This window comes from Lepidochelys kempii, chromosome 3 (genome assembly GCF_965140285.1).
Source record: "Lepidochelys kempii isolate rLepKem1 chromosome 3, rLepKem1.hap1, whole genome shotgun sequence".
In the NCBI taxonomy this organism is placed as follows: Eukaryota; Metazoa; Chordata; order Testudines; family Cheloniidae; genus Lepidochelys; species Lepidochelys kempii.
In genome coordinates, this window is record NC_136382.1 from 100987931 (window position 1) to 101014306 (window position 26376).

General features: G+C 42.2%; 1 protein-coding gene across 20 annotated transcripts in view; it reads right to left on the minus strand.

Annotated features, from left to right (window-relative positions):
- EPB41L2 (erythrocyte membrane protein band 4.1 like 2) overlaps positions 1–26376 on the minus strand; it is a 248946-nt gene that overhangs the window by 204538 nt on the left and 18032 nt on the right. For 17 of the 20 annotated variants that reach the window (XM_073337316.1, XM_073337314.1, XM_073337315.1 and 14 more), the window contains exon 2: positions 19290–19349. The exons of 1 other annotated variant lie outside the window; for it this stretch is intronic. The gene's annotated coding sequence lies outside the window, so the exon portion shown is untranslated. Of the gene's footprint in view, positions 1–18443; positions 18663–19289; positions 19350–20517; positions 21042–26376 lie in introns of those variants that run through there. 2 more of the 20 variants (XM_073337298.1, XM_073337297.2) reach the window with 2 other exon arrangements.

Below are 26376 nucleotides of genomic sequence, written 5' to 3' on the forward strand. Positions count from 1 at the left end.
AGCTCCAACAACGAATGCAGCAATTTAGTAGTGATTAACAGTGCCTGAATCTGCCAAGCATCATGGCCAAAGGGCTTGCATGGTTCTGAATGTGGAATTACATCAGCAGCAAAGGAAGGGTTAGATATTAATTGCCAAAAAATTAAACTGAAGTCTTGCTAAAGGAACAAGCATTATAAATCTTATTGAAAAGATTATGTAGTAAATGTCAGACTACTTAATTTTCACTCTGCCATCAAGCTGACTAAACCTTCCTTCAGCTACGACTACTACAGCAACATGGATTTACATATTACAGGCACAATTCTAATTCAAAGTCATTTGCAAGGATATAGTGGTCTGTCAACTTTTCAGTGCAATGCACTAAATATGCACTTCACTACATTTTTAAAATTAAACAAGAAGTGGTTGAATGGCAAGGAAATAACATGAACACTTTTTGTTGTTGCTATTAACAGACATCTAATAAGTGACTATGTTACTACCTAGCCCATCCAGATTACAACAACTAATTTTATAAAAGTCATCCATAACTACAAAAACAGACTGGACAGTCCCTAGTGAAGTTACACCAGGTTTTAGGAATAAAACACAGGACCTTTGCTTCCAACAGAGATCTACAATTTGAGGTAAAGGAGAATCTTTATGAGCTATTGTATTGTGGCTTACCTTTCCAAGCCAGCCCCTAGAGGGTTGTTGCATATACTTTGACAGATCCAATATTCTGCCCAGAATATACACAGACAAATATATCACTAGTTAGTATTTTACAACTGAGAGAACAGAATGCCTCTTCTTTAAAGAGTGCATTGCAACAGCACCTGCCCCATCAAAAACCAACACAGTTATTACTCACGAAGACTTGTTGCTAGGAAGTCTGATATTTTAAAACTATAGTCTGGGTACAGAACTGTGAGGGAATAACTATTCTAAACGCAACAGAAAAATCCCTTTATCGTCAAACCTAAGAGATACCAAATACCTTATACATCTGTTAAATGCTATAGTTTTGGGACTCTCTTTAGGACTCCCTCTCTTCAGGCTGCTTGAACAACTGAACTCTTTTCTGTTGGCACAACTTCATTTCTATTCTGCAGTGTAACAACGATTTGTCCTGTTAGTCCACTTTTTTGGAAGACAAAAAGTAATTTTTATATATACAATCAAGGCCATTACTCTTTCCTTGCTGCAAACTGAAAGACCCACATTTGAGACCAGATTCCAGACACCATATTCCAGATTAATGGAGATCCGATTACTTTTTCCTGAGGAAATAGAGCCAACAATTCATTATCAGCAGGCCCTCTAGCCAATTAACTAAAACTGAAGTTGGTGGCATTAGCTTGAAAAGCTAGAAAACGATACCAGGCTGCAAAGCTAATAGGAGAAAGGAGAAGACTGGAAGTAGTACACAGAATGTCCCACTTCATTTCAGATGGAATCTTCAATTCCTTTAGCATTGTAGTAACAAAAACCTGGATTTCAATAGTGGAATGAAAGGGGGAGACAACAAGACCCATCTTCAGACAAACTGACTGGTTTCATTACAGAACATTTTAAGGATTGCCACATACCAGCATACTAAATTTTAAAAAAATCCATCCAGCACCTCCTCCTCCAAAACTGTCAGAAGATGCTGTTCAAAATCCCAGAGTCTACATAATTATTTAATATTTGAAATCAGCAGATATGCTTCCTCAAAGTCTGCATCACAAAACAAAAGTTTAACTAACAGGGAGAAAACATCTTTAATTGTTCCATCAAGGATAATTTGACAGTTAAAACCAAACCAACTGTATGTAATGTTCGTATTCCAGTTCTACATTGTTCATCACCCTCAAAATTAAAAAAAAGTATCTTTGAATGTTTCTAAAATATCCTTTAATCTGAAATCCAGACATATTAGAGTATACTTTTCATACACTAAATCACCTCTGGAAGTAGTAGGATTTTGAAAGAAGCATTTTACACAAGTCCATAGTTCTCTCCTGTATGTGCCACAGAGTCTCGCTGGAAGACTATATCTTGTACACGGATATAAACTTTGAGTGTTTATCAGAACTACTTAAGCTTTTCCTTAAATTATGAACACAAAAGAGTTTTAATCTAAAAAAGAAAAGGAGTACTTGTGGCACCTTCGAGACTAACCAATTTATTTGAGCATAAGCTTTCGTGAGCTACAGCTCACTTCATCGGATGCATGCTGTGGAAAGTGTAGAAGGTCTTTTTATACACACACAAAGCATGAAAAAAATTCCTCCTCCCACCCCACTCTCCTGCTGGTAATAGCTTATCTAAAGTGATCACTCTCCTTACAACGTGTATGATGATCAAGTTGGGCCATTTCCAGCACAAATCCAGGGTTTAACAAGAACGTCTTGGGGGGGGGGGTAGGAAAAAACAAGGGGAAATAAGTCATTATGCAAGGTAACCTATTTCCCCTTGTTTTTTCCTACCCCCCCCCCAAGACGTTCTTGTTAAACCCTGGATTTGTGCTGGAAATGGCCCAACTTGATCATCATACACATTGTAAGGAGAGTGATCACTTTAGATAAGCTATTACCAGCAGGAGAGTGGGGTGGGAGGAGGTATTTTTTTCATGCTTTATGTGTATATAAAAAGACCTTCTACACTTTTCACAGTATGCATCCGATGAAGTGAGCTGTAGCTCACGAAAGCTTATGCTCAAATAAATTGGTTAGTCTAAGGTGCTATAAGTACTCCCTTTCTTTTTGCGAATACAGACTAACACGGCTGTTACTCTGAAACCTTTTAATCTAAACTCTCTCATTCACAGCATTCCGAGTGTCAAAGCGTTACTTTGATCTAGTATAAAGAAAAGGAGGACTTGTGGCACCTTAGAGGCTAACAGATTTATTTGAGCATAAGCTTTCGTGAGCTACAGCTCACTTCATCGGATGCATACAGTGGAAAATACAGTCTAGTAGGAGTCACTAGTGTGGAGGTAATGATTTAAAGGAAGATTTTCAAAAGGCACACAGAAGTGCTAGTGATGGTCTACACTGGCACTTTACAATGCTGCAACTTTCTCACTCGGGTGTGAAAAAACACACCCTCGAGTGCTGCAAGTTTCAGTGGTGTAACTTGCCAGTATAGACAGTATGTTCCCAGTGCTGGAAGCTACGCCCCTCGTTTTTTTTGTTTTTGTTTTTTTAAGAGCATGCGGCAGCGCTTTAACATTGCCAGTGTAGACAAGCCCTTAGGTACCCACCTCCTGTTTAAAGCTAATACGAGCTGAGCACTAACACTCCTCAAAAAACACCTTTAGGGCTTATCTAAGCTACAGAGCCTTTGCCAGTATAGCTATACCAGCAGAGTCTGCTAGTAAAGACAGCCTAAAAACAGAAGGAATTCTTCTGCAGGAACAGCTACACCACCTCCCAGAATGATATTAGTTAAGTTGACAAAAGCACTCTGTCAGCATAATGGCATCGACAGCAGGGGTTTCCTCAGCATAGCTATTTTGTCTAAGGGTGTGGTTTTTCCCCTCCCCCACACTTCTATCCCACATAGAAGACGACTTAGTTCTCTTTCTGTACATAAAGCACATACATTTTCCCATTTTCTAGGGCCTGGTTTCCATCTGAAACTTAAGTTGAGGGGTACATATTCTTTTTTCCCCCCCCATAAAGGGGATATTTGTCTGAACGCCAATTTGATCCAAGACTGAAGCAGTCTGATTCTGAGACTCCTGAAGGATGTTACACAAGTACAAGAGGTCATGCAGCCTAACCGTTATAGAAAGACTCACTGAATTTTGAGGATGAGCTTTCAGGTCTGAAATTAAGTGGCAGATGCTGAAAAACCTCTCTTGAGGAAGAAAGGCACCTGCTGTTTTGGAATCCAGAAAAGATCCAATGAATTTGATAGTTTGACACGAAACTAGATTTGATTTCTTTAAATTGACAATTAGTCCCAACTCAGAGAAAAGATTTAAGACCATCTGAACTGAGAGTTTGTGACTTCAGCTTCCAAAGTTCCCCAGATCAACCAGATGTCCAGGTAGGGATATACATGCATGCCCTGATGACAAATATGGGCAGCAACAACCAATAGGCATTTCGTGAAGACTCAATGTGCCATGGACAGATTGAATGGGAGCACTTGTCTGGCGAGACAAGATGAACTTCTTGAGTGCTCAATGAATCTGTATATGAAAATATGCATCTTTCAAGTCAAGCGTACTGAACCAGTTCATATGATCTATAAAAGGTATGATGGAAGCGAGGGTTATGTGAAATTTATTGCAATTAATGTGTGCACTGAGTAATCCGAGGTCAAGAATCTGAAAAAGGAAGGTTAGAGACAATCAGGAAATATGGAGAATAAAATCTTCTCTCCATGAACTGGGAAGGAATTACTCCTATTATACATCACTGTAACAATGAATCTCTGTTATTGCATTCTATCCTCATGAGAATGGTCCTGAAAAGGAACTAGGAAGAACGGTGGGGAAGAGAAATGGTCTGGAACTGTATGGCCTAACAATCCTAAATGATTGGAACAATCCACTGGTCTGTAGTTATTCCAAACCAAGTATCCATGAAAAAAAGAAAGGCAGGGTTGTGGGGGTGGGGGAGAGAAGGAAAGGAAGTATAATGGATAAATTTGAGGAGTTCCTCCTCTGGAATCTTGGTCTCTGCCTACTCTGCTCAAAAAGAAGGATCTCTGATGGGAGAAGCAGCCAGAAGCATAAGATTGACACGTTTATTTAGTGAAAGTTTGGTGTCTACACCACTTTCTCTTAAAGCTGAAGCTTAGAGACCCAAAATTCTTAAAGATAGGTAGCTCATGAGTCCTTTTAAAGAATGTAAAGTATCATCTGTTTTGGAGCTAAACAGATCCTGACCTACAAAAGGGTAAGTCCTGTACCAAACTCTGAACCTATTTAGGTAGGCCTGATGCGGACAGCCAAGAATCTCTCCTTATGACAATACCCATTTCCCCTTCATTGCCATACATGTTCCTGCATCCGCTGCATCATATGCTGCTTGTTATGAGGCTTTAGCAATTAACAAGTCCTCAGGAGAATAAGTAAGTAAATTCTCCTCTGAATTGAGAAAAGAGTTATCTTGAAAACTGGTAACTCTGTCACACTAAATGTAACTATACTTGGCCAACATTGCTTGATAGTTGAAAATTCTAACCTGAAGAGAGGCAGGAGTAGTGTTTTTTTTTTTAAAAAAAAAAACCTTAAGTTAGGGAGTCATCCTCCCTTCCCCCCCCCCCTTTTAGTGCAGATCTCCAAGCCTTTTAGTAATTACTGTTGGATTTTACATTCACAATGATGGATTCAGGGTAGTATAAAATACTCGAACCCTTTAGGAGGAACTTTATATTTCTGATCTGCTTGTTTGAAAGTCACCAGCATAGAAGATAGTATCACCTGCAATTCCTTTGCCAGTTTAAGGATAGCCTCATTAATGGGTATTTATTCTGGGTAGAAAGTTGTAGGATATCAAATAATTTATGTGTTTTTTCTTACACAAGTTCTAAAGGAATTTGTAATGTCTCTACTATCTTGTTTGACAGCTCTTGAAAAGCACACTGTCATGGGCACAGGAGATACCAACTGCCCTTCTGGGGAACGATCATTCTGAATCTCCTTTTTGTAGCGCTTGGGCAGAAGCTGTTTTGTTTCCAAGTTTGGGAATTTCTGAGGAGACTATAGTCTGTGGGCATCTGCATCCTTAGAGGAAGGAGGGAACTGTTGATTTGGATTGTGCCAAAGCATCCAAGTATGGTCAGGACTGATATTCATACAGATAGGACATAGCATACTAAGGTACTACCATCTACAGAGGTAACAGAGAATCATAGGGTGAATTCTCAGCCTGAGTAGCTCAAAGATGAATTTTTATGAATCTTGAATTTATTAGGTACTGAAGGTGGCTCCCTCCTAGACTCAGTTGAAGAGGAAAGAAAAATTCTGACAGCTGGACTACCTCAGGAGGTGCAATAACTTTCTTAGGAATGGATAGGACCAGTCTTGGAAGCAGGAAGTCACACAGTAATTTTCATTATAGGTATTCTATCATCTTGTTGTACCAGATATTTTGGGTAGAAAGAAGCAGGAGAGGTCTGCAGAATAGGGATTTGAGCTCTGGAGTAGCCCTGATCTCCTGGGAGGATACAAATGCACCTCCAGATGACAATACCAAGGAACAAGCCAAATTCTTCTGAATTAGATCTTTGGTACTGAATCCCCTGCTGCTGAGCAATTAGTTGAAATATGTTCTCACTGCTCAGCAACCACAGTTGAGGGCATTGTTCATGAGGCACTTGAGGCTGCGAGCACCAGTACTGATGAATTACCGAGTTTCCATAATGCTGCAGCAGCCAGCAGCAATAAAATTGACAAGGGCGCTAGATGACAGAGTGCTGCAGTTAAATTTACAAGGGTTCCCAGTGAGAGGCATGCTTTGGTGTTAATAACAACTCCTTTAGAATCCACTTATCTGACCTCTTCTTAGTAGGTACCAGGGATATTGAACAGTAGTGGGCTGAATGGCCCATGCATTGTTTGTTTTTCTTCCCACAGGCAACAAGGGTCTCTGACTGCTCTATCAGGATTCTAGTCTGTTGTGATTTAGGAGGTCTCTTAATATAATCGCCATCTCTGGAGCACTGGAGGAATGACTGGAACAGGAGGGGACAGAAGTCTCCTGTTCCCACAAAGCTGTGTGTCTGAAGTCACTCGAGGTCTTTTCTGTGAGAAAGAATTTGTCTTGATTCTCTAGCCTTGTGTGTGTGTTTTTTAAAAGCTTTGCAAATCACACACTTCACTGTGAAATTATTGTTCCTGAGGCAGTATAAACAGTTATGTCAGTCTTCTAGAGGGATCACTCTTCCACAGCAGACATGATCCAAAGCTAGGGACTGAGGCTGAGGCATATCACAGACAGCCCAGTTGAGTTATTGACTACTTACAATTAACCTACTCCGTCTTTTTTCTTTTTTGTGCCAACAGGCCAAAAGAAACAAAGGTATATATGCAAAACAAAAACTATAATAATTAGTTTTAGATTAGGATAGGTTGATCTAAACAAATTAAAAGTGAAGGAGGGACACTGAAAAGTTCCAACTCTCTCACAGAAGAGTCAGAAAGAACTGGTTGGCTGTTGGGGTCACTCTGCCCCTTATGCTCTTAGAAGGGGGAGCACAAGAGCCTGAGGGAATACAGGTGCAAACCCTAGCAGATGCTCCAAGAGGGGGGTGGGGGAGTCTGATCTCTCAGTAGTATGATTCACATGCACCTGAACTCAAAGAACCTGTAGTTTCTCTCTACCCTTCAGCAACCCTTGCCTGCTTTAATCTAAATTTACGCTCAGTCTTGAACTAAGAACTGCTTGGCTGCCTTTGGAGAGTTAAGATTGTGCTACTAAGCCCTGGTCTACACTAGGACTTTAGGTCGAATTTAGCAGCGTTAAATCGATGTAAACCTGCACCTGTCCACACGATGAAGCCCTTTATTTCGACTTAAAGGGCTCTTAAAATCGATTTCCTTACTCCACCCCTGACAAGTGGATTAGCGCTTAAATCGGCCTTGCCGGCTCAAATTTGGGGTACTGTGGACACAATTCAACAGTATTGGCCTCCGGGAGCTATCCCAGAGTGCTCCATTGTGACCGCTCCAGACAGCACTCTCAACTCAGATGCACTGGCCAGGTAGACAGGAAAAGAACCACGAACTTTTGAATCTCATTTCCTGTTTGGCCAGCGTGGCAAGCTGCAGGTGACCATGCAGAGCTCATCAGCACAGGTGACCATGATGGAGTCCCAGAATCGCAAAAGAGCTCCAGCATGGACCGAACGGGAGGTACGGGATTTGATCGCTGTTTGGGGAGAGGAATCCGTGCTATCAGAACTCCGTTCCAGTTTTCGAAATGCCAAAACCTTTGTGAAAATCTCCCAGGGCATGAAGGACAGAGGCCATAACAGGGACCCGAAGCAGTGCCACGTGAAACTGAAGGAGCTGAGGCAAGCCTACCAGAAAACCAGAGAGGCGAACAGCTGCTCTGGGTCAGAGCCCCAAACATGCCGCTTCTATGATGAGCTGCATGCCATTTTAGGGGGTTCAGCCACCACTACCCCAGCCGAGTTGTTTGACTCCTTCAATGGAGATGGAGGCAATACGGAAGCAGGTTTTGGGGATGAAGAAGATGCTTGCTGTGAGCTATCTACAACCTCATCATCATCAAGCGGAGAAACCAGTTTTCCCGACAGCCAGGAACTGTTTCTCACCCTGGACCTGGAGCCAGTACCCCCGAACCCACCCAAGGCTGCTTCCTGGACCCGGCAGGTGGAGAAGGGACCTCCGGTGAGCGTACCTTTTAAAATACTATACATAGTTTAAAAGCAAGCATGTGAAAGGATTACTTTGCCCTGGCATTCGCGGCTCTCCTGGATGTACTCCCAAAACCTTTGCAAAAAGTTTCTGGGGAGGGCAGCCTTATTGCGTCCTTCATGGTAGGACACTTTACCACTCCAGGCCAGTAACACGTACTCGGGAAATCATTGTACAACAAAGCATTGCAGTGTATGTTTGCTGGCGTTCAAACAACATCCATTCTTTATCTCTGTGTTATCCTCAGGAGAGAGAGATAATTCATGGTCACCTGGTTGAAATAGAGTGCTTTTCTTCAGAGGACACTCAGAGGAGCCCGTTCCTGCTGGGCTGTTAGCCACGGGGAGGGGGGAGGCAAAATGCGACCTTGTAACGAAAGCACATGTGCTATGTATGTAATGTTAACAGCAAGGTTTACCCTGAAAGAGTGTAACCACTGTTTTATAAAATGTGTCTTTTTAAATACCGCTGTCCCTTTTTTTTTTTCCCTCCATCAGCTGCATGTGCTTCAATGATCACAGGATCTTCTCCTTCCCAGAGGCTAGTGAAGATTAGAAGGAAAAAGACACGCACTCAAGATGAAATGTTCTCCAAGCTCATGCTGTCCTCCCGCACTGACAGAGCACAGACGAATGCGTGGAGGCAAATAATGTCAGACTGCAGGAAAGCACAAAATGACCGGGAGGAGAGGTGGCAGGCTGAAGAGAGGGCTGAAGCTCAAATGTGGCAGCAGCGTGATGAGAGGAGGCAGGATTCAATGCTGAGGCTGCTGCAGGACCAAACCAGTATGCTCCAGTGTATGGTTGAGCTGCAGCAAAGGCAGCTGGAGCACAGACTGCCACTACAGCCCCTGTATAACCAACCGCCCTCCTCCCCAAGTTCCATAGCCTCCACACCCAGACGCCCAAGAATGCGGTGGGGGGCCACCGGCCAACCAGCCACTCCACCATAGAGGATTGCCCAAAAAAAGAAGGCTGGCATTCAATAAATTTTAAAGTTGTAAACTTTTAAAGTGCTGTGCTTAAAGTGCTGTGTGGCATTTTCCTTCCCTCCTCCACCACTCCTCCTGGGCTACCTTGGTAGTCATCCCCCTATTTGTGTGATGAATGAATAAAGAATGCATGAATGTGATGCAACAATGACTTTATTGCCTCTGCAAGCGATGATCGAAGGGAGGAGGGGAGGGTGGTTAGCTTACAGGGAAGTAGAGTGAACCAAGGGGCGGGGGGTTTCGTCAAGGAGAAACAAACAGAACTTTTACACCGTAGCCTGGCCAGTCATGAAACTGGTTTTCAAAGCTTCTCTGATGTGTACCGCGCCCTCCTGTGCTCTTCTAACCGCCCTGGTGTCTGGCTGCACGTAACCAGCAGCCAGGCGATTTGCCTCAACCTCCCACCCCGCCATAAACGTCTCCCCCTTACTCTCACAGATATTGTGGAGCACACAGCAAGCAGTAATAACAGTGGGAATATTGGTTTCGCTGAGGTCTAAGCGAGTCAGTAAACTGCGCCAGCGCGCCTTTAAACGTCCAAATGCACATTCTACCACCATTCTGCACTTGCTCAGCCTGTAGTTGAACAGCTCCTGACTACTGTCCAAGCTGCCTGTGTACGGCTTCATGAGCCATGGCATTAAGGGGTAGGCTGGGTCCCCAAGGATATATATAGGCATTTCAACATCCCCAACAGTTATTTTCTGGTCTGGGAATAAAGTCCCTTCCTGCAGCTTTTGAAACAGACCAGAGTTCCTGAAGATGCGAGCGTCATGTACCTTTCCCGGCCATCCCACGTTGATGTTGGTGAAACGTCCCTTGTGATCCACCAGAGCTTGCAGCACTATTGAAAAGTACCCCTTGCGGTTTATGTACTCAGCGGCTTGGTGCTCCGGTGCCAAGATAGGGATATGAGTTCCGTCTATGGCCCCACCACAGTTAGGGAATCCCATTGCAGCAAAGCCATCCACTAGGACCTGCACATTTCCCAGGGTCACTACCCTTGGTATCAGCAGATCTTTGATTGCGTGGGCTACTTGCATCACAGCAGCCCCAACAGTAGATTTGCCCACTCCAAATTGATTCCCAACTGACCGGTAACTGTCTGGCGTTGCAAGCTTCCACAGGGCTATCGCCACTTGCTTCTCAACTGTGAGGGCTGCTCTCATCTTGGTATTCATGCGCTTCAGGTCAGGGGAAAGCAAGTCACAAAGTTCCATGAAAGTGCCCTTACGCATGCGAGAGTTTCGCAGCCACTGGGAATCGTCCCAGACCTGCAACACTATGAGGTCCCACCAGTCTGTGCTTGTTTCCCGAGCCCAGAATCGGCGTTCCACAGCATGAACCTGCCCCATTAGCACCATGATGCATGCATTGGCAGGGCCCATGCTTTCAGAGAAATCTGTGTCTATGTCCTGATCACTCACGTGACCGCGCTGACGTCACCTCCTCGCCCGGTATTGCTTTGCCAGGTTCTGGTGCTGCATATACTGCTGGATAACGCGTGTGGTGTTTAATGTGCTCCTAATGTGTGCTCCAAAGTGAGCTGAGCAGCCTCCATGCTTGCCTTGGTATGGCGTCCGCACAGAGAAAAGGCGCGGAACGATTGTCTGCCGTTGCTCTGACGGAGGGAGGGGCGACAGATGACATGGCTTACAGGGTTGGCTTCAGGAGCTAAAAATCAACAAAGGGAGTGGCTTTACATCAAGGAGTATTTCAGGCAGGACTTCACGGAGGGTTCCAATAAGAAATGGTGCACCTAAGTTATTGTTCTTACTGGAACAAGGTGGTTAGCCTGGCCTCTGATTGATACATGGCTAGATTTACCTCGCTGCACCATCTCTGTGAGTGACTGCAGTGTGACCTAGAGGAATGAGTCCCTTAGACGCGGAGGAGGCAAATGAGTACAACACAAATCTGGGCTATTTCTTGTTTTGATCCACTCCATCTATCTTTTACATCTTAGGCTGGCAGCAGACGGTGCAGAAGGACTGCATGCCATCCACATCTCATGGCTGCTCGGCAGAAGATGGTGCAATAGGACTGCTAGCAATCCGTATCGCCTGCCTGCTCACCATAAGACGGTTCAATAGGACTGACTGCAGGACTAAAGAGAATGACCTGATCAAGTTACTCCAAATTTAGTCCCTGCACCCATGTCTGCCCAGGCACTCGTGGCCAATGTGGCCAGGAGCACCTCGGACATGACGATGACGGCTACCAGTCATACTGTACCGTCTGCTGCCACAAGGCAAGGGGTTGCAGCTACTGTGTAGCAATGCAGTACCGCATCTGCCAGCACCCAGGAGACATACGGTGACGGTAACCTGAGCGGGCTCCATGCTTGCAGTGGTATGGCGTCTGCACAGGTAACTCAGGAAAAAAGGCGCGAAACGATTGTCTGCCCTTGCTTTCACGGAGGAGGGAGGGAACGGGGGCCTGACGATATGTACCCAGAACCACCCGCGACAATGTTTTAGCCCCATCAGGCATTGGGATCTCAACCCAGAATTCCAATGGGCAGCGGAGACTGCGGGTACTGTGGGATAGCTACCCACAGTGCAACGCTCTGAAAGTCGACTCTAGCCAAGGTACTGTGGAAGCACTCCGCCGAGTTAATGCACTTAATGCACTTAGAGCATTTTCTGTGGGGAGACACACACAAATATATAAAACAGATTTCTAAAAAACGACTTCTATAAATTCGACCTTATTCCGTAGTGTAGACATACCCTAAGGAAAAGGGTGATGTCCTTTTGCAGAGCAACTGCAGAAAGAAAGCTTCAAACAGAAACTGATGCTTCCCCACTTAACCCATCCACTTAAGCTCTCAACAGGCTCCCAGACAGCTCTATAGATTAAAAACCTATGTTGTTCCCAGATGTTGAATCTTTTGTTTTGGTGTGTTCCAATTTATACCCCACAGACAAAGAATTCCAGGGAAACTGCAAATATGGCATCTCAGTCACTTTTTGCACTGCTGTAACAAACTAAAGTGGGCTCTAGATTGCACAACATTAGGCCAAAGTACAAGAAACCAGAAATGATGATAGGCAGTTAACTCCTGGATTCCCAAGTCTAGGCAAGTGTTACTTGACTTAAAATGTGCAGGAAATTCTTTTTACAATGTATGTATGTGTTTACCCATAGATAAGGCAGTCATTTCTAAACTGAACTGCTTGACAACACCAGACACGCATCAAAATAAGCAGCATGGTTCTTGATATTTTAGCAATAGTTGCTATGGATGTTGGTGAGGGGGAAGAGGTGAGAACTAGCCATAGCTTTACAAAAAAAATCTGGAGTGATGTGGACATACCAAGCCATGAGAATTTCTGCTTCTGCCTTACCAGATTACTACAGATGATTAGACCTCAATAGTGTTTTTTATTTTTAAAAAGTAGTAAGTTTCTAGACCTCAGAGCAGCAGACAACACTCCAAAAGTAACCAATGCAGTGACATCTGCCAGAACATGCAAACAGTCTGAAACAAAAGGGCAAAACACCACTGTCATCTATTAATCTGACTGGAGCATCAACTCTGAAGATATCACTGGAATTTAATGTTAATATTATTTAATTAGATACATTGGTGGATGAATCAGGGTAGGTGGTCAGAGTGAAGCATATAGGTTGGCAGTTACTCTAGGTTATGAAATGCAAAGAAAAAAACAGAGCAGACTCACAAAAACAGGGAACACAGAAAAACAAAGGAGGATAAAAAAAGAAAGAGGGCAGAGATTGGGGTGACAAAGAGGAGCAGATTCTCATTGATTAATGCTGAATATGACAAGTCAACAAATAACTAAGTTACCGTTGTGTAGGAACGAAGCATATTCTCATCTTGATTTCTGTGCAAGCCTCCAGATATCAGAGGGCATTCCACTGTGCATTTTGGGGTGAATACAGTTCTGCATTTACGACCCAAATCATGGACCATACTTACACATAGAATTCAGCCCTCTCCTGTGAAGGGGTTTCACATGTCTGAAGAACGGAACCAAAACCCACAGCATTTTTAGTTTTGTACATGAATTATTGTTACGTCCTTCACTCTAGGTACTTGTTATGATTGCATTCCACATCTGGGCCCTGGCAGGTTGAGAGGTACGCTTGCTGCCATATCTCACAATGCTAAATATTGATTCATCTGCACACAAGCTGCTTTACAGAATGGCCCAGAACAGCCAGATATCCTCCGTGTAAAACTATCATAGTATCCACTGAAGTCAGAGCTAAGATCTTCCTCTAAGTTCAAGCTAGAACTTTTCAAATGCGCATTCCCCAGGATACCCTGGAGAGCAGATCTCAACTATAACAGTGGTTGTGGCAAGTTCAGGCTACGGAGGAACTTGGGATATACCTCAAAGCAGTTCTGAAAACAGACTACAGATGCCAACCACAAAACCCAGAACACTTGCTAGCATCAGTTCTTCACCAATCACAGATTAACTCAGACCCAAATCACCTTCTTTGAAAATTCCATACTGACTTAACTTGCTTCATAGTAGAATCCTCATATGGGTACTTTTTACAAATTCAGCCCCAAAATTAGGACAGTTTAATTTCTGTAGTCCAGAGTCATACCTTACCCATAAGACAGAAGTATTACAAGTTTTGAATATTAAGAAAGCTGAAAATAAAACAGAACAACCTACAAGACTAACTTTTCAAAAATAGAGAAAGTAGATGGACACTATTATTTCTGAAAAAAATCCACGCCAACACTAGAGTTTCAACAAAGGTTATGGTTTGGGAAGATTAAAAAAAGCTGCTTTGCGCGGCCTCAGACACGAGCTGAGTGACCCAAGAAGAGCACCAAATTTCAACAGTCAATTGATTTTCTTGCCTAATACGCTAGGAGAAAGAAAATGGAAACTCAAATGTTATGAATAGGTGTCAAGCAACAGAAACGGTCTCCCTACATAAGACAATGAATCAGAAAAGTCAAGACAATTTTCAGTCAAATGCCATGCTTTCTAATTTTAAAAGGCTCTCATTTGGCAACTAGTTTCCACAGCAGCAGAGAAGTCATCGGTCTTTTGTTTTAAAAGAGTATAGAACTTGCTGACATATTGAACTCTGAATGCCAAACAACTTTTTTCTGAAATGGAATCCATATTAAATTGTAACTATAGAACTGTCATTGCTGTATTCCTCACTGCCAAAACCATCCTGTAACTTGGAGAAAAAAAGTAGTACTTTGATCTGCAGCAAAACATGAGGAAGTAAGACTTGAGTCATCTAGTAAGTTTCAGAGTAGCAGCCGTGTTAGTCTGTATCCGCAAAAAAGAAAAGGAGGACTTGTGGCACCTTAGAGACTAAACAAATTTATTTGAGCAAAAGCCTTCGTGAGCTTCAGCTCACTTCATCAGATGCATGCAGTGGAAAATACAATGGGGAGATTTTCTATACACAGAACATGAATCAATGGGTATTGCCATACACCCGGTAAGGAGAAAGAAAAGGAGTACTTGTGGCACCTTAGAGACTAACTAATTTGAGCATAAGCTTTCGATGAAGTGAGCTGTTGCTCATGAAAGCTTATGCTCAAATAAATTTGTTCATCTCTAAGGTGCCACAATTACTCCTTTTCTTTTTGCGACTACAGACTAACACGGCTGCTACTCTGAAACTGATCAGGTAAGGTGAGCTATTACCAGTAGGAGAGGAAAAAACCTTTTGTAGTGATAATCAAGGTGGGCCATTTCCAGCAGTGGACAAGAACATGTGAGGAACAGTGGGGGGGCGGGGCGGGAGGGAGGGAAATAGTTTTACTTTGTGTAATGACACATACACATAAGTTTTGACACAGATTTTAGTTGCTGAATGAAACACACACACTCAGCAAAGTCAGCTTAAGACCCCACAAAGGATAAAGCAAAACTAACATGCTTTTGGAATTAGAGGGACTCAGATAGTAAACGTATGCAATGACTGAATTTGCATAATAACCGATGATACTGCAGAATCTCACAAGTTACGTAATTTTGGGAAGACCCTGATCAGTCTTTTCTTTCCCCTCCCCATCTTTTGGAGTTCACTCTTGGTAGGACAAATTGATTTAGTAACTGTTCCTTTTCAGTTAAGAACCCATCTCTCCTCTCCCAATAGTTCACTTTCTAAAGTTTCCACTGCCTCAGTCACATAGGATACTCCTTATGTAAACTCTTGATGCAAGCCTGGCAGTCAGAAGAACCTCCAACAAAGGGTTCTTCAGTACTTACCATTCAACAAGTGGGTTTAGAAGTGGAATCCTAGACAAGCTTTAAATGAAAATACTATAGCTACCTGTACAAGGTTATGATCAAGGTGAAGATTAAGAAATAATCCTGTTCCCTTCCATTTAGGCTATGGCTACACTGGCAATTGAACGACAAAACTTGTCTTTCAGAGGTATTCACCCAGCCCCCGTGAAAGAAAAAAGTTTTGCCGCAACAAGTGTGGGTATGAACAGTGCTTTGCTGGCAGGAGCGCTCTCCTGCCGACAATGCAAATACCACTCGTTGGGGGTAGAAATTTAACAGCAGCTACACTGCATGACTTTTAGGTGGCACGGCTGTAGCAACACAGCCACGTCCCTAAAAGCTGTGTAGTGTAGACATAGCCTTAGAAACTCATCTATACAACAGCTCTTATTTTTAACCCTTGAAATCTATAAACAATATTTGTTGAACTGAACCTGTGTCATGAGGATCCCTATAAATTTCGTCTGTCAGCAAATAGTGTTTTCTACACCCATCTTCAAATTTTAAAAATCAGCAACTATAGTTATTAATTCTGAAATGACCCTCCATCTCTTATTACTACCATAGGAGACACTTTACAAGAGGCTGAGAGCTGTACCTTAGAACCAAATATAAACACTATGTTTTTGTAAGGAGTCACAGAATAATAATTTTAATACATACAGTGCATATATGACAGAGCCATGGGAAGGAAAGGAGGGAGCCACTAAAACTCTCCCCCACAGACGTTAGATGTACACAGACCTTCTGTACCCCAGTTTTTGGCATTATGTTTTCTTGCCAGCCACTACGACCTGGGCACCTTAGTGACAATTAAACTGAAGAACCACACCCTCAGAGGAGCTCAAAAAGAAAATAAAAAAGGGGAGGAAGCAGAGTCTCTGACCCAAACAGCATACAGACAAAGTTGAGATAAGAACAGGAGTAGTTATGGAGCAAAAGGATGAGAATAAAGACTATATAATCATGTAGTCCTTCAGCAATAGATGTGTTTTGAGGGTAGTTTTTTTTTTTTTTTCTTCCCTTCAATTTTGCAGGACTGAAGATCAGATGTCAACTTGAAATGTGTCTGATTGTGATTAGAAGAAAAATGATGTAGTACCGCTCAGTCAATGATAGCCAAAGAAACTGAAATCTAGTCAATATAAAAACTGAATACACACTAAGCTTGTGACTTTAGCAAGCATGTGAATTTGGGTCTCCAGAGGTGAAAGGCTAGAGCAACTCCACACACTGCCATTTGGCACTCATTACTGCATGTTTAACAGTCTCATACCAACATTATCATGCTTTTGTGCTACTGAATATTTCAGTGGGATAGAAGGGAAAAGGGGGGAGAAAATGTAGGGAGAGAAGCATTTCAAATATTTCTAAAACATTAAAAAACCCTGGGGAATCATCATCATCATCATCCCAGTACCATTCTGTTGGCAGCACCAATTACCACAGATACCACATTACAAAGCTCTGAGGTGACTCAACAGAAATTTTCCAGCATAAATCAAAATTGGTTACCAAAAAATATTTTTCATTCTGAGATTCCTTCAGACCTTTGTGGCAAGCCCTGCCTTCTCACCAGCAGCAATTCCTCACAATAAGGACAGGGGGAAAGCAGAGCTGGAATTAATTTGTTGGTAGTGCCCTTGCACCATCACACACACAGATAGTTATCTATAACACATGATCTGAAGTGTGGTGAAAATCTGTTGGATTAAAAGACAGAGGTCAGTCTCCCATGCATGCCCATAAAACAAAAAATCCCCCATGGCCCTACTCAGATTTCCTTTGCTGACCCTTGAGCCAAAAATTCTCTTCCTCCATAGTTGTGTAAAATGTTTAGCACAGTTGTCCAGTTGGCTGTAATCTGAGCAACACTAGAGAGGATTTCCAGTGCATGATACTTTGCATGAACACGTTCTTATAGACAATATATAAAGCACTGTGGGCTCCCACAGGCTGAAGACGCAGAACTCATGCATGCAACATTCTGAAACTTCTCAAACAAATTTCCAACAGAAATTTCAATTTTTGTTGAAGAGTTTCTGCTACACATCTGCTCATAGAATTTTCTTACATTTCCAACTCAAATACGATTTAGGTTGCTTTAATTCATAGTTGCTTCATTTACAGGATGAGAAAAGGGAAATGAAGTACAAATCAAATCTCCCTTTTTCTTCAAACTGAGGAAGAAAAACAGCTTATTACAGTAAATTAGCTACATCTACTATCGAAAACTCTTGTAATGCCATTCTCATTTTTGAAATTAAATAAATATTACATTACTTCTGACCAAAAGACAATCACCCCAGTACTGTATTCACAATTCAAAAATGGATATAGAATTTGTAAAAAACAAACAACATTCATCATATTTTGAAACCTAGCTACATAACTACTTCAGCATTCAGTCTTTATATTCTTGGAATAAGATAAAACATTGTACTTTAAAGGCTATTACAATTAATCTGCCATAAAGAAGTATTTCTTATTTTTGCCTATCATTTGATATGTGCCCAAGCTATTTATTTTTAATAACTAACTGCAAGCAATTCTGGGAAATTAAAAAAAGCCTGATGTCACTGGGAATGAGTGCAGTCAGGCACAAGTATGAGGAAAGGGCAGATTTATACATGCAAGCCAATACTAAACTTTTATAATGCATTTGTGTAAATATTTAAGTCAACAGTTACTGCAGCTGGAGCAACCTTGTAAAGGGTATTCTATCATTTCTTTACTGTGCTTTATAAACAGAGTTAAAAATGTTTAAAACAGCTTACACAAATAAGAGGATATAAAACTATCTACAGGAAACAAAACAGCAGCTTATTGATCATACATTGCTAGGTTGACTCAAATGTCTGGTGCAGCACTTAGCCATAATACTGTAGAGTATGGAGCCAAAGGTTAGAATGCAAGCTCCCTTTGTTTCCTGCAATGATGCATTTTTTATGCTTCATAACGTTATTCAGAAAGTATCTGCTTGCCAGCCTTGAAGTTTTCCTTGAACATCTCACATCTAACATGAAACTAGGAGAAGAGCACCAAAAACCATCAGCTGTGAATAGAAACAGGGAAGCAGCATATTTGCATTTACAACACACTTTGCCACACACGAATATTCTTTCATTTTTCCCCTCATTGCTAAGTAAATTTGACCACAAAATGTTTATCGTCCTCCGATAGCATAGTATAAAATTAGATACAAGAATAACTATTTGGAGAAAATAAATACTGTGGTTGTAATGGATTTCTAATGGTTAATATATAGGCAGTGAGATGGAAGCTAGATAAATCAAAAGACATGCCCAAAAAAAATCCAGAATTTAATACATTTTATAGCTTCTTTTGAGGACTATCTAGGAAATTAGGCTTTTCCCCCAGTTATACTATACTAGTCCAGATTCCAGGATGTGCTTTTCCTTGTCTGACAGGGGAAAACAAACAAAAGCAAAAAAGTTGCTGTGAGATTATTCCCTATTATGCGGGGTTTGCCAGCTCTCATTCCTCCTTCTAAGGAGCTTGCTGCCTCCTCACAAGTTGAATTCCTGTAATACTAAATCAGTGTTGTCTAGGAACTCTTTTACATAGTATTCTCCTTCCACTACAAACAAACAAAAACCAAAATGCACAGTTTGAATGTCTAGGCTTGTACAACAGAACTTGAGGAAAGGTATTTTCTTACCTGATTGGTTCCTCAAACAAACAGCCTTCGATACCCGTATAGGCAAATGGACTTCAGTAACTATACAAAAAAGGAAAGCAGATAGACAACTACTTAGAAGCAGTTGAACACATTCAAACAAGAAGCTACATCCAAGTAACTGTACCATAGTAGAAATCCAGGTAGCAAATACCAATGTTATCTCAATTGAAAAGGAGGAAAGCCTTTCAATTAAAAAAAGCACTAATTGCTAAGAACTCGAGCAGAGTTTTTGCATAGCAACCAATTCTTTAGGGCTGTCAGCACCAAAGATAATTTTATCATGTGACCAGCCACATCCTCTTGAGAAATAAATGCTGCCTGTGGAATTGCTTTTCCAGCACAGAAACTGAGGTCAGTAGAAATAGCTCCTCATTTAGAGGAAAGAGTGAGCTTTAAAGAGAGAAACACAAACCATCTTCCTTGACAACTGAGTAAAAGGCACAAGAAATATTTTTTAAAAAGGAAGTTTTGAGATGTTAAGATAAAGGAAACAGAAAGATACATGCTGGAGGTTTTCCAAACAAGTTCTCCCAAATAGCTGAGCCACAAAGAGACTCCCATACACAACATCTCATACCCTCTGGGATTTTACTCCCTTCTTCAGCCCAGACCAAAACAAAAACTGAAAAAAAAAAAAAAAAAATCACTCTAGCGTGAACTTTTTCCATTAGTACCATATGGTCTGAACAACAAGAGGGGGGGAAAAAAGAACAAAAACACCGTATATCTCCAGGCCCCTAAGCACCAATGCAGTTCAAAGGAAAGAGGACTGAAAAGGACATATAATAGCTTCGGCTACTAGATAAGATTTTTGCAACCACCAAAAATACTAGAACAATATTTATAATGTTCTTTGTTGTGCCAACCATAAGGGCTAGTCACTGAAAGAACTAACCTAGAGTCCCAGAGTTTTACCAGGTCTTCCAATTCCCAAAGTGGCACTACCTAGAATCTGATAGATCCATCCCAGATCCTAAATTATTCTAGCAAAGGGACAGCCACAAAAATAAAGATCTTCCATACAGTACAGACATTAAGTTTTTTCAGCTGAAAGGACTAGTCCCAATCCTCCTGCTGTTTGGCTGAAAATTCCAGAAAATGAGGTCTCTATAGGCTTGTCTACACTACCATGTGGGGTTGATCTAAGATATGCAACTGCAGCTACATTAACAGTGTAGCTGAAGTCGACATGCTTCCATCTACTTACCACGGGGTCTTCACTGAGGTAAGTCAACAGCTGACGCTCTGCTGTCGATTCCGCGAGAGTTCTGGTGGAGTACCGGAGTCGACAGGAGAGTGCTCAGCGGTCGATTTATAAGTCAACCCCCGCTGATCCGGTGGGCAGTGTAGACAAACCCTACGTCCGAGATATACATGACAACTGCTTTTTCCAGTAAGATACCAGGCCACTGAAGAAAAATTGTCTGCCAGCCTCTGAAAGACCAAGCCACTCTTCATTCTTTGAAAAAATAACGGATTTTTAAGGGAAATGCAATAGATCTAATATAGCTGGACTTGGGTAAAACTTTTGACACAGTACCACATGGGAAACTATTTGTTAAATTAGAGAAGATGAGGATTAGTACAAGAATTGGAAGGTGGATAAGAAACTGCTTAAAAGAGCAAAGCCAGTGGGTTGTGCGGAAAGATGAACTATTGGACTGTAGGGAGACTACTAGCAGAGTTCCTCAAGGACCTGTCTTAGAGCCAGTTTTATTCAATATTTCTATTAATGACCTTGGCACAAAAAGGAGTGTACTAAAGAAACCGACTAATGATACAAAGTTGGGAGACATCAATACAGAAGAGGACTGGATTATCATACAAGAAGATCTGGACGACCTTGAAGATTGGAGTAACAGAAATGCGATGAAATTCAATACTACAAAATGCAAGATCATGCATTTAGGGTCTAATTATCTAAATTTCTGCTACAAGCTGGGGGCTCATCAGTTGGAAGTGACAGAGGAGAGAAACCTCTGTGTGTTGGTCAATCGTAGTATGACTATGAGCCACACCAACGTGATTGAGCGGTTAAAAAAAAAAAAAAAAAAAACACACACCACACAAACACACACACAAAATAGGCTACTTGGCTGTATCAGGAAAGGCATTTCCAACAGAGATAAAGAATTACCACCATTGTACAATGCATTGGAAGAGCTCAGCTTATTTAATTTCACAAAAAGAAGGGTAAGAGCAGTGAAGCTCGAACAGTTTTTATAGTGTTGGGGGAGGTGAGAGGGGGGTTGCTGAAAGCTATTGAACTGTAAAACCTGTATATATGACAGAAACCACTTTAAGCCGAGGGGTGCTGCCGCACCTGTACACCCAGCACCCCTAAGTAAGATGGGATAGAACTGTTCTCTATAATACTTCAGGGGATAAACACTAGAGAGGGTGAAGAGCTATTTCAGTTAAAGGACAATACCGGCACAAGAACAAATGTGTATAAACTGGCTCTGGAGCCACTCAGACTGGAAATTAAAAAGGAGGTTTTTCACCATCAGAGGAGAAACTGGGAGGCTATTCCAGAACCTAAGAATTGTTTCAGAGTAGCAGCCGTGTTAGTCTGTATCCGCAAAAAGAAAAAGGAGTACTTGTGGCACCTTAGAGACTAACATATTTGAGCATAAGCTTCGTGAGTTGCAACTCAAATAAGTGTGTTAGTCTAAAATGCTACAAGTACTCCTTTTTCTTTTTCCAGTAAGAATTGTGAGGCAAACAACTTAATTAGTTTTAAGAGAGAACGGTACAAATTTATGATTGCAATTTTATGACAGGGTTGATTGTGATGGGAGGGAGCAGGGCTCAGCAGCCCTAGGGCTCACTTCCTGGTTATGCCTTATGTTCCTAAAAGCTCATTCTTCAAGTCTTCAGTCAGCCATTGGCAGGGGACAGGAAGGGATTCCCCCTCCATTCCTGCCTGAAACACAGGAGGGGTGGTGGCCTTCCTCTGAAGTATCACAGATGCCACACCAGGAGAAAGGACACTATGTAGGATGGGCAAGTGCTCAGAGGTGGCACCAAGCACACTCTCTCAGGTTCTGGGCTAGCTGGTTCTTGCTCACATGCTCAGGGTATAACTGACTGCCATATGTGGGGCAGGGAAGGAATTTTCCCACAAGTCAGACTGGCAGCGACCTTGGGGGTTTTTCCACTTTCCTCTGCAGCATTTGGCTGCAGGTCACTTGCCAGGTTTAACTGAGGAGTAGCCAGATAAACATTTCCCTGTCATTGCAGGGGGTCTCAGACATTCATGCATCTTGGTACCCCTATTCTATGATGTGCCACAGGCAGAGTTTAGTCTTCTCTGGCCTGCAATATTTAGGTCTAACTTCAGTTGTTGGATACAGTGTGCAGGTGCTGTGTTGTGTTGGTGGCCTGTGATAAATAGGATCATCTAGTAGAATAGATGATCCGTTGGTCCCTTCCGGCCTTAAACTCTATGACGATTGAACTTTAGGACACGCATAAACCCTGACATCATCGTACCACCATGTGCACAGAATCCATATACATCCAATTGTTCCCTCAGTCAAAATAAGCCACCAGACCAAAAATGTACTGCTTGAGCTCAAGCAAAAAAAAAAAAAAAAGGATTCCTGGATTCTTCAACCTTGTTTTAGCTGAAAAGCTATGTCTCACTGCATGTGAGACCATAAATAATTATTTCTGTTACCAAAATTAAGTGACTGATGTTTTGGAAACTCAACAGCAATTTAGACCATGACACTAATGCTAAATAGACAGATGGCAACACCAGATAGAGATAGATGAAAATTTTTCTAAAAATAAAAAAAAGTTGACTGGCTCACCAGTTCACAACCCTCTATTGAAACTTATAAAAGCTAATATACATCAAAATAGTACATGATTTCACAGATTTGGATTATTTAGGATACAAAGACTAAAATCCTTTAATTTCTTGATCTGAAGAAATTAAGTTCTTCCCATTGTACACTACAAGAATAATCAATCAAGGCTTCCGCCCCACCATCAAAATGTACTTCCTACTCCCAAAGCTCTTCAGTAACTACGTGAAAACTGGATGTTGCTACTGAATACTGTCAATATAATGGTCTTCACTTCATAAATAATGTAGAACTACAAATATTAACTAGCACTGTGTATGTTTAACTATATGTTTGCTATTACAATACTTCAGCCACTCTGGTATTGATTTAAGTAAAATTAGGTTAATTACTTAGTTTTAGTTATTTCATAAATAAGTCCTGTTTCTGTTACAACGCATTTTTAAAAGAATTCTAATAAAAGATTTAAAAACTTGGCTTTAGCTCTCTCATGATGTTTAGACTTACCCCATTCAAGATCTTAGTCCTGAAACAGTTTACAGAACTGTCTGCTCAGGACTTCTGTTTTTCAGGCCTATAAAAGGACAGCTATTAGGAGTTCCTGAATGAAAAGCATACCCTTCCAACGTAAGCCCTTTGGAGCAGAGACCCTATCTTCTAGATTCCTATGCATCACCAGTATTACCATAATGCCTAGAAACATTAGTCATGGAGCAGGACCCCACTTTGCTAGGTGCTGCATATACATTGAACACCGTGGTAGTAGGTGTTTCACATAGCACCTACATCAGCTACTTCTTACCCCAATATGCATGGGATGCCTCTAAAAGGATTAGCACAGCAGTGAAGATCACTTCTCAATTAGAGCAAGACATGAGAAAATCTAGCTCCTACTCAACTTAGTATCACTGCTGAACTGTAGACTCAAGGCAAAGGCCAAAGAAGAATCACAGAAGGAAAGCAATAAGGGAAGACTGATGCGCTAGGGGAAAAAGAGAAAAATAGAATCACAGGACTATTACGGTTGGAAGAGACCTCAGCAGGTCATCTAGTCCAATCCCCTGCTGAAAGCAGGGCCAACACCAACTAAATCATCCCATCCAAGGTGTTGTCAAGCCAGGCCTTAAAAACCCCTAAGGATGGAGATTCCATCACCTCCCTAGGTAACCCATTCCAGTGCTTCACTACCCTCCTAGTGAAATAGTGTTTCCTAATATCCAACCTAGACCTCCCTCGCTGCAACTTGAGGCCATTGCTTCTTGTTCTGTCATCTGCCACCATGGAGAACAGCTGAGGTCCATCCTCTTTGGAACCTGCCTTCAGGTAACTGAAGGCAAATATCAAATACCCCCTCACTCTTCTCTTCTACAGACTAAATAAGCCCAGTTCCCTCAGCCTCTCCTTGTAAGTCATGTGCCCCAGCCCCCTAATCATTTTCATTGCCCTCCGCTGGACTCTCCAATTTGTCCACATCCCTTCTGTAGTGGGGGTGGATCAAAACTAGACGCAGTACTCCAGGTGTGGCCTCACCAGTGCCGAATACAGGGAAATAATCACTTCCCTCGATCTGCTTGCAATGCTCCTACTAATACAGCCCAATATGCCACTGGCCTTCTTGGCAACAAGGGTACACTGCTGACTCATATCCAGCTTCTTGTCCACTCTAATCCCCAGATCCTTTTCTGCAGAACTGCTGCTTCGCCAAGTCAGTCCCCAGCCTGTAGCAGTGCATGGGATTCTTCCTTCCTAAGTGCAGAACTCTGCACTTGTCCTTGTTGAACCTCAGATTTCTTTTGGTCCAACCTTCAAATTGTCTAGGTCACTCTGGGCCCAATCCCTACCCTTCAGTGTATCTCTCTCTCCTGCATTTTAGTGTCATCTGTGACTTTGCAGAGGTGCAATTAATCCCATCATCCAGATTAATGAAGATGTTGAACAAAACTGGTTCCAGGACTGATCCTTGGGACACTCCGCTTGATACCAGCTGCCAACTAGACATCAAGCCGTTGATCACTACCTGTTGAGCCCAACAATCTAGCCAGCTTTCTATCCACCTTGTAGTCCATTCATCCAATCCATACTTTTTTTTTTTTTAACTTGCTGGCAAGAATACTGTGGGAGACTATATCAAAAGTTTTGCTAAAGTCAAGATATATCACATTCACCGCTTTCCCCACATCCACAGAGCCAGTTCTCTCATCATAGAGGGGAATCAGGTTGGTCAGGCACGACTTGCCCTTGGTGAATCCATGTTGACTGTTCCTGATCACCTCCCTCTCCTCCAAGTGCTTCAAAATGGATTCCTTGAGGAGCTGCTCCATGATTTTGCCAGGGACTGAAGTGAGGCTGACCGATCTGTAGCTCCCCAGGTTCTCTTTTTTCCCCCCCTTTTAAAAATATGGGCACTATATCTGTCTTTTTCCAATCATCCTGGACTTCCCCTGATCACCACGAATTTTCAAAGATAATGGCCAGTGGCTCTGCAATCACATCAGCCAACTCCCTCAGCACCCTTGGATGCATTAGATCTGGACCCATGGACTTGCTCATGTCCAGCTTTTCTAAATAGTCCTTAACCTGTTCTTTCACCACTGAGGGCTGCTCACCTACTCCCCACACAGTGTTGCCTAGTGCAGAAGTCTGGGAGCTGCCCTGGTCTGTGAAGACCGAGACAAAAAAAGCATCGAGTACTTCAGCTTTTTCCACATCTGTCACTAAGGTGCCTCCCCCATTCAGTAAGGGTCCCACGCTTTCCGTGACCACCTTCTTGTTGCCAACATACCTGTAGAAACCCTTCTTCTTACCCTTCACATCTCTTGCTAGCTGCAACTCCAGTTGTGCCTTGGCCTTTCTGATTACAGCCCTGCATGCTCTAGCCATATTTTTATACTCCTCCCTAGTCATCTGTCCAAATTTCCACTTCTTGTAAGCTTCCTTTTTGGAGTTTAAGCTCACCAAAGATTTCACTGTTAAGCCAAGCCGGTCGCCTGCCGTATTTGCTATTCTTTCTGCACTTCGTGATGGTTTAGGAAGGGACCTCGAGAGGTCATCTAGTTCAGTCCCCTGCACTCATGGTAGGGCTAGAGTATTATCTAGATCATCCCAGACAGGTGATGGTCTAAACTGCTCTTAAAAATCTCCAATGATGGAGAGTCCACAACCTCCCTGGGCTATTTATTCCAGTGCTTAACTACCCTGACAGGAAGTTTTTCCTAATGTCCAACCCAAACCGCACTAGCTACAATTTAAGC